This window comes from Chinchilla lanigera, unplaced genomic scaffold (assembly GCF_000276665.1).
Source record: "Chinchilla lanigera isolate Chin_1 unplaced genomic scaffold, ChiLan1.0 scaffold00011, whole genome shotgun sequence".
Classification (NCBI taxonomy): Eukaryota; Metazoa; Chordata; class Mammalia; order Rodentia; family Chinchillidae; genus Chinchilla; species Chinchilla lanigera.
Genome location: NW_004955412.1, coordinates 28,524,154 through 28,533,941, shown reverse-complemented (window position 1 = coordinate 28,533,941; position 9,788 = coordinate 28,524,154).

Genomic DNA, 9,788 nt, shown 5'->3' with positions numbered 1-9,788 from the left:
CAAAAACACATCAGCAAACACATAATAGAACTGTCAGTAGTAAAGGAGAGAGAGAAAGGAACAAAAAAAACCATTGAAGAAATGATGGATTAAAAACCACCAAGATTCAGTAAACTTCCATCTGATCCACCCAGTCTCACTGCTCGAGATATATGTATATATACCCAAAGACAACAACATCAGTGTGTTGAAGACATATCCAAACTCCCATGTTGATCACAGCTGCTGCTCACAACAGCTAAGAAATGGAACCAACATAAGTGTTCATCAAATGATGGATAGATAAAGAAAATGCAGTATAGGTGCATAACAAAATACTATCCATCCATAAACAGGATGAAATCCTGTCATTTACAGCAGAATGGATGGAACTACAGGTCCTTATTTAAATGAAAAAATGCAAACACAGAAGGAAATTACCATGAAATCTCTTCCATGTATGGAAACTTAAAAAGCAGGTATTATAGAAGTTGATAGTAGAATGGTAGTTTCAAGAGGCTGGGGAAAATAGAGGCAGGGAGGGGTTAAGTGTACTAGGTTAGTCATTGCGTACTAAGTTATAGTGAGATGGGAGAAACAACTTCTGGTGTTCTATTGCACAGCAGGGTGACTATAGATAAAGGTAATATACTGCATACTTTAAAAAGCTAGAAGAAAAGTTTTAATGAATGTTTTTATCTTACAGAAGTGATAAATGATTAGAAGGATAGATATGATTTCCCTGATCCAAGCATTAAATAATATGTACATGTATTAAAAACCACATGATATTCCACAAATATAAACTTTTTATGTAAATTAAAAATTGAATAATTAAAAAATCTCAGACAAACTAAAACTAAAACAACTATTGCTACCAGCCTAGATTATAAAAAGTAAAAAATTCTTCACACTGAAAGCAAAATGATGCTAGGCGGTAATTCAAATGCATGTGTTATAACAAAAAGTTTCAGGAAATATATAATTATGTAGATAACTACTAATGACAATATAATTGTTCATTTCTTCTCCTTTCCACCTTTCATTTAAAAACAATATATCATTCTGTATTCTTTTGCTTACAAAACATACAAATGCAACATGTCAGTAACAACAACTCAAAGAAGGTGAGTGGAAATAAAATTACATTCAAGTCCTTAACTACAAGGGCAGAAATGAAAAGAATGAGCAAAAATTTCTTAAAAAGAAAACTAATATAATAAATTTTATAAATTTATACTTGTTTGCATTTCTTTGTGCAGTATTTTTAAAAGACAGATGTCTGTACAAAGTAATAATTACACGAAGGTATTCTATTGGTAATATATGTAAATATAATATGTAACAAAAGTATAGGAAAAAGATTGGGGAGAAATGGACCTATACAGAACTAAGTATCACTTTGACATTATGGTAATTTAAAATGCATTGTATATGCATGACAGTAATCACTAAGAAAATAATTCCAAAAATAATTTCAAGTCATTAAAGGAATTAAAGTGTTACACTACAAAATATCCAGTGGTTTATTGGGTGGAAATATGGAGGACAAGAAGAATTTTAAAAAGACATAAAACCCATATAAAACAAAAACTAAAAGGGCAGATATAAGTCAGACCACACTAGCAGCAAAATTCTTTATAAATGGATTAAACAATTCAATCAGAAGATGAATGTTTTCATGCTGGTTCATAAAACAATCACAAACTATATACAAAAGGTGTGCTTTGGAGTCAAAGACAGAATGAAAGTACAAGGTTGAAAGAAGATACATTATGCAATCAGAGAACAGAGTCAATGACAGAGGAGTGCCCAATGTCTGACAAAATAAACTATTAACTAAGAAATACAACATGTAGACTAGGACTTTTTTTTTGGTGAGTCAATTCATCAGCAATATCATCATTTATAAATACATAGACTCCTATCAACAGAATACCAAAGATGAATGAAGCAAAAAACTGGCATAATTGCAAGAAGAAAGAGATAAAAAACAATGATTGAAGATTTCAATACCTCAACTTCAATAATGGATAAAGCAATTAAACATAATATGAACAAGGAAACAGAATAATATAATAAATAAACTAAACTGAACAGACATCTATACACCACCACATTTATTAGTAGCAGAATGCATCTTCTTTTAAAGTTCATATGGAACATTATTCAGCTTAAAACATATGTTAGGCCAAACTAATCCTCAGTGAACTGAAAATATTTAAAATCACAAAAATAAATTCTCTGATTACAATGGAATAAAGTAGATTGTATTACAAATAAGTAATAGACATTTGAGAAAAAATATACAAAAATTAAACACAACACCCCTACGTAACCAAAAGATCAAAAAAAGTTTCACAAATAAAATATTTTGAGATGAAGGGAAACAAAATCACAACAAACCAAAAATGTATGGAATGTAGCTAACATTTTTCACCAAGAAATTTATAGCTGTAAACAACATCTTTAAATGAAGAAGAGACTTAAAATATCAATAACCTAACTTTGCACAATAAGAAAGTTGAAAATAAAGGCAAACAAAACTCAGAGTAAAAAGTAAGAAATAGATAATGAAGATTACATTAGAAATAAATAAAATATATTGCATAAAAACAATAGAGAAAAATCAATGAAACCTAAAAGTGAACCTTTGAAAAGATCAAAAAACAAATTAATAAATTTTATCTATAATGAACAAGGAAAAGACATAAAAGATTTAATTATTGAAATCAAGAATTAAAAAATGAACATTACTTGCTAGCAGAGAATTTCACACACACTGGTATATGAATACAATGAATAACTATATGCCACAAATTAGATAACGTAGATAAAATGGTCAAATTCCACAGACAGTAATGACTGAAACTTACTTTAAAAAAGTTTAAAAATCTTAATCACCTATGATATGAAAGAATATAAATTTATACTTTCAAAACTTCCAAGGAGAAAAAAAGGCCCAGATGGCTTTAGGGTTGGATCTACCAAATATTAAAAAAAAAAAAAAAAACTCTTTCAAAACACTTCCAAAAAGAAAAGTAAAAAACCGCATCCCAGATCATTATGTGAAACCTGTACTCTCCTAATACTAAGACCAGAGATTTCACAAAAAAACTGCAGCATGATATACCTTATCAGTATGACTGAGAAAGTGCATAAAAAAATATTACCAAAGAAAGACTTGGCAAAATATAAAAAGGACTTATGCAGTTTAAACATGTGAAATTTGCCTCAAGAAAGCATAACTGGCTTAATACACAGAATGCGATTAATGTGACATATTACAGTAATGCAACAATGAACAAAACCTCTGTGCTCACCTCAGTAAATGCATTAAAAAAAAAAAAGAAAGAAAGAATTTAAGAAATCCAACACTTGCATGTTACTAAAATGTCCAACAAACTAGGAACGGTCAAAGCCTTCTCCAAGTTGCTTGAAGGTATCAATAAAAACCTCAAAGTTAAGATCATACTTAATGCTGAAAGTATGAATGATTTTTCTTGCTCTTTAAAAACAGCACACTAACTGAAATGTGACTCACGAAAGATACCTGTTGTGTGACTGTTCTCTGTAATCATCATCAGATAGGAAGTTTTAGACAAGGCAGTTAGGCAGGAGAAACAAGCAGCCTCCAGTCCAGAAAAGGGAAATAAGCTACGTGCTTTCAAATGATATGATCTTGAACATAGGATATCTGAGTCAATCTACTGAAAAATTCACTAGAACTAAAAAAAAAGTGAAGATTTGGGAAATAATTTTAAAAATATAACACTTAGTACTTGCAACCATTGACATACTTAAGTATAACAAAAACCTGAAAGTCATACCCTGAAAGCTGTAAAACATTATCAAAAGAATTTAAGGAAGATCTAAATAAATGAGAAAGTATCCCATGTTCATACATTATAAGAATATACTATAAAAATAATGACAATCCCCAGCATAACCAACAGATTCAATATAATCCCTATTAAAACCCAGTTGCCTTCTTTGCAGAAATTGAAAATCTTAAAATTTATGTGAAAGTGCAAGGGATCCTGAATACCCAAACAATCCTTGGAAAAGAAAGTTAAAGGGGTGTCGCCCCGGGCTGGGCTAAACCCTGGACAACTTCAGGAAGACCGGTGAGTCTGGGCTCTTCCTCCATGACCAGAGTGTAAGGCATGCAAAACCTCGGGCACCCTCTGGGACCTTAGTGGCTACCCGCCACACCCATAGTGTGTCTGCCGAGGCTGGGCTGAGACCCGGACATCTTCAGGAAGCCCGGTGAGTCTGGGCTCTACCTCTCTGACCAGCGTGCAAGGCAGGCAAAGCCTTGGGTACCTTCTGGGGCTACCCGCCACACCTATAGTGTGTGGGTCCAGGCTGGGCTGAACCCTAGACGTCTTCAGGAAGCCCAGTGAGTCTCAGCTTTGCATCACGGACCATCATGTAAGGCAGGTGAAATCTCAGGCACCCTCTGGGGCCTAGCAGGCTCCCTGCGACACCCATAGTGTGTCTTCCAGGGTTGGGTCGAATATCAGACACCTTTAGGAACCTGGTGAGCCACTCTGGTGCATCCTACTTAACGTGTGAGGCACGTGGATCCCTGGACAACTTCTGGGGCCCTGGTAGCCACTGCCAGAACAAGTCACACTGCTCTGGTAGTTCAGTTGAAACCTGAACATAGTCAGCAGCCTCGGGGAGCTCACCCTCACCCCTCCCGTTCCAGTGTGGGAAGCAGGCTCTGTCCTGGGAAATATCTGAAGCCTCGGTGAACTCAGCCTGCATCCCCCTCTGCTCTTGTGGAAGCTGGGCCAAACCCCAGACAGTCTGAGGAATGCCGGTGAGCCTCCCGCACCCTTCCCACACACTCCTGGGAGCCAACTGAATGCGAGAAAGGTCGGGAGCATCTGAGACCCCACCTTGCCACCATTCACCAGCACAGGAGCTACACTGAGCACTGGGGATATTCAGACTCTCACGCTGCCACTCACACACAATCAGGACAGTGAGACTGCACACAGGCAGGCTCTAGTTCTTCAAAAATGACACAATGAATGAGCAAAATGCAATCCCAGACCTCCACACCACCCAAAACAAGTCCAGGAGGCATCAACACAGAAGAGCCTGGAAATCATACACCTGAAATTTCTAAACTGATAGCAACTGAAGTAAAGGAACAATTCCATCAGGTCATAGAAGACATCAGATCAGAAATAATGTCTCAGGTGAGAAAAGAAATGACAACAATAATGAAAGAAATCTTCAGCATATCCAAAGATGACATAGACAAGAAAATAGAAAAGAATAGACAATTCAATGAAAGCTTCAGGGAAAAATATAGAAAAGAAATAGAAGGTATGAAACAGATGCAAACAGATATCCAGGAATTTAAAAATTCCATTGAAAGCTTGCAAAACTACCTGAACGAAGCTGAAGATAGACTTTCAGACCTTGAAGACAGAATAGCCACTAATGAATGTGAAGGGAAGGATCTCTTAAAAACAACAAGGAATCAGGAAATAACAATTCAACAACTGCAAGATGAAGCAAAGAGAAACAATGTCAGATTAATAAGTATTAATGAAACAGCAGGTGTCAACACAAATGACATAAAAAAACTATTTGCAGAAATAATTGCAGAAAATATCCCAGGCATGGTAAAAGAATCAGACATCCAGATAAGTGAAGCATATAGAATTCCAGTTAATCATAACCAAAATATATCTACACCCAGACATAGTGATCAAGATTCGGGGAACTCAACAAAAGCTCAGAATACTGAAAGCTGTTAGAGAAAAGAAACAGATCACTTATAAAGGAAAGCCTATCAGAATCACTGCAGACTTCTCAACACAAACCACCAAGGCAAGAAGAGTTTGGAGTGAAATATTTCAGGTACTGAAAGAAAACAACTTCCAACCCAGATCGATGTACACTGCAAAGCTATCTTTCAAATTTAATGGAGAAATAAAATAGTTTCATGACAAAAAACAACTGAAGAAATTCATGAGTGCCAAACCAATCCTACAAAGAATACTAAAAGGTATACTAGAAAGAGATAAAACAGAGTGCAACTTCAAGAACAACAGAAAGGAACCAACAAGCAGAGCAAGCAATTAAACAGAGGGAGAAAGGAAGATCCAACAGCAGGAGAATACCATGACAAAGATAAGCCGGTATATCAGTTATAACCATCAATGTAAATGGTCTCAATGCACCAACCAAAAGAAGCAGACTTGCAGAGTGGATTAGGAAAAAACCCCACTTTTTTGTTTCCCCCAGAAACACATTAACTCAAAAGGACATTCAAAAACTGAAAATTAAAGGATGGAAAACAATACTCCATGTGACAGGAACCCAGAAAAAACAAGATGTAGCTATTCTATTTGCAGACAACATGAGCTTCAAACAAAGAACAATCAAAAGAGATAAAAATGGTCACTACATACTTGTGAAGGGGAAACTTCAAGAGGAAGAGATAACAACTGTAAACATCTATGCACCAAATATGGGAGCACCCACCTATATAAGACAAATTCTAACAGATGTGAAAAGTTAAATAATTACCAACACAACCAAAACAGGGGACTTTAGCAAACCATTGTCACAAAGAGATAGATCAACTGGACAAAAAATTGGGAAAGAAATAACAGAATTTAACCAAACTTGTGAACATATGGACTTAGTAGACCTTTACAGAGTGTTCCACCCAACAGCATCAGAATACACATTCTTCTCAGCTACACTTGGGATATTCTCTAAAATAGACAATATACTAGTACATAGAACATGTTTAAGAAAGTGCAAAAGAATTGAAATTATCTCATGTATACTATCAGACCATAGTGCAATGAAATTGGAAATTAATGACAAAAGAAAACACAAGAGCTCCATAAACAGTTGGAAATTAAATGACATCTTCCTGATCAACCAAGGGTCACAGATGAAATCAAAGTAGAGATTAAATATTATTTACAATCAAACAAAAACTGAGATACAACCTAAAGGAGCCTGTGGGATGCAATGAAAGCAGTCCTCAGAAGGAAATTTATAGTGGTGAACTCCCACCTTAGGAAAACAGAACAAGCACAAATAAACAATTTTATGCTGCACCTCATGTTCCTAGAAAAAGAAGAGCAAGTCAAACCCAGACACCAAAGAAGGCAGGAAATTATAAAGCTCAGAGCAGAAATTAATGCAATGGAGACTAAAAAAACAATACAAAGAATTAATGAATCAAAGAGTTGGTTCTTTGAAAGAATAAATAAAATAGATAAACCCCTAGAGAACCTTATCAAAAAAGGAAAGAAAAAACTGAAGTAAATGCAATAAGGAATGAAAGGGGTGAAATCACTACAGATCCTGAAGAAATTCAGAAGATCATCAATACCTTTCAGAATCTTTACTCTCATAGGATGGAAAACACAGAGGAAATGGACAGACTTCTAGATACATATGAATTAGCAAAGCTGAATGAAGAAGATATAAAAATCCTGAATAACTCAATATTAGCCAGTGAAATTGATAATGTAATTAAAAACTTGCCAATGAAGAAAAGCTTGGGTCCTGATGGTTTCACAGCTGAATTCTACAAGCAATTTAGGGAAGATTTAACACCAATTCTTCTCAAACTCTTTAATGAATTTGAAAGGGAAGGAATTCTCCCCAACTCATTCCTGGAGTCAAGTATTATCCTGCTACCAAAACCAGAGAAAGACCCACCCAAGAAAGAGAACTGCAGACCAATCTCCCTAATGAATATAGATGCAAAAATTCTCAATAAAATACTAGCAAACAGAATACAAGTCATTAAGAAGATTATACACCACGACCAAGTGGGATTCATACCAGGAACGCAGGGATAGTTCAATATATGCAAATCAATCAATGTAATACACCATGTCAATAGAGCCAAGGACAAAAATCACACGGTCATCTCCATCAATGCAGAAAAAGCCTTCAATAAAGTCTAACACTCATTCATGTTGAAAACCCTACAGAAAATAGGAATAGATGGTCTTTCCTTCAAGCTGATCAAAGCCGTCTATGATAAACCAACAGCTAACATCATACTAAATGGTCAAAAGTTGAAAGCTTTCACTTTAAAATCAGAACAAGACAAAGATGTCCACTGTCACCACTCCTATTCAATATAGTTCTGGAAATACTGGCGAGAGCAATTAGACATAGAGAGAGTGAAAACAGGAAAAAGGATAGGAAAGGAAAAAGTGAAATTATTATTTGCAGATGACATAATACTCTGCATAGAAGACCCGGAAAACTCCACCAAAAGGCTCATGGATTTAATAACCAAGTTCAGTAGTGTAGCTGGATACAAAGTTAACACTTAAGAATCAATAGCATTCCTTTCCACAAATAAACAGACTGAGAGAGAAATTAGGGAAACCAAATAGCATCTAAAAAGATGAAATTCTTAGGAATCAATCTAACAAAAGAAGTAAAAGATCTATACAGTGAAATTATAGTACTCTGAAAAGAGAGACTGAAAAGGATATCAGCAAATGGAAAGATATTCCTTACTCATGGATAGGAAGAAGCAACATTGTAAAAATGGCCATATTCCCAAAATTGTTGTACGGATTCAATGCAATCCCAATTAAAATACCATTAGTACACCTCAGACATCTAAAAAATATATTCCTGAAGTTCATCTGGAACCAGAAGAGGCCTAGAATAGCAAAAGCAATCTTGGAAAACAAAGGAAAGGAAGGAAGCATCACAATTCCTGACTTAAAATTATATTACAAAGCTACTGTGATAAAATCAGCATGGTACTGGCATAAAAACAGACCTGAAGATCAATGGAATAGATTAGAAGATACAGATACAACTACAAACACACTCAGTCACCTGATGTTCTACAAAGGGTCCAGACATGTTCAATGGAGGGAAGATAGCCTCTTTAATAAATGGTGCTGGAAAAACTTGCTTTCCACATGCCAAAGATTAAAACTAGACCCATGTCTTTCACCATACACTAAATTAAAGTCAAAATGGATTGAATATCTAAATATTAGAACAGAAACACTAAATTTATTGGAAGAGAAAGTAGGTAAAAATCTTAACAACAGTGGGGTAGGCAGAAAGTTCATGAACAAAAACCAAACTGCAAGGGAAATACTTCAAAGAATCAACAACTGAGATCTCTTCTTCTTGAAAAGTTTTTGCACATCTAAAAAAGTCACAATAAAGTAAAAAGAAAACCCACGAATTGGGAAAAAATTTTAGCCAACTGCCCCCCAGACAAAAGACTTCTATCTAGGACATATAAAGAATTAAAAAAAATCAGGGCTCCCAAATTCAAAGACCCAGTCCAAAATGGGCATCTGAGATGAATACACACTTCTCTCATGAAGAGATACTAATGGTGAATAAGTTCATGAGAAAATGTTCAGCGTCATTAGTCATTCAAGAAATGCAAATTAAAACAATACTGAGATTTCATCTCACCCCAGAAAGAATGGCTATCATCAAGAAATCAACCAATAACAAATGCTGGAGAGGCTGTGGGGAGAAAAGAACCCTACTCCACTGGTGGTGGGAGTGTAGACTGCTGAAACCACTGTGGAAATCAATTTGGAGATTCCTCACAAAACTAGGGTTAGAGGTCCCATTTAACAAGGTAAACTCGAGGTTTTTGTAGGTAAATGGATGCAACTAGAGACCATACTCATAAGTGAAATAAGTTGTACTCACGTGTAAACATCATATTTTCTCCTTGGTGTAGGAACCTGAAAAACTAAGTAAAACTCAGAATGTATAAGAGATGATAGGAAAGGGAAAGAAATTGCTTGAAGGAA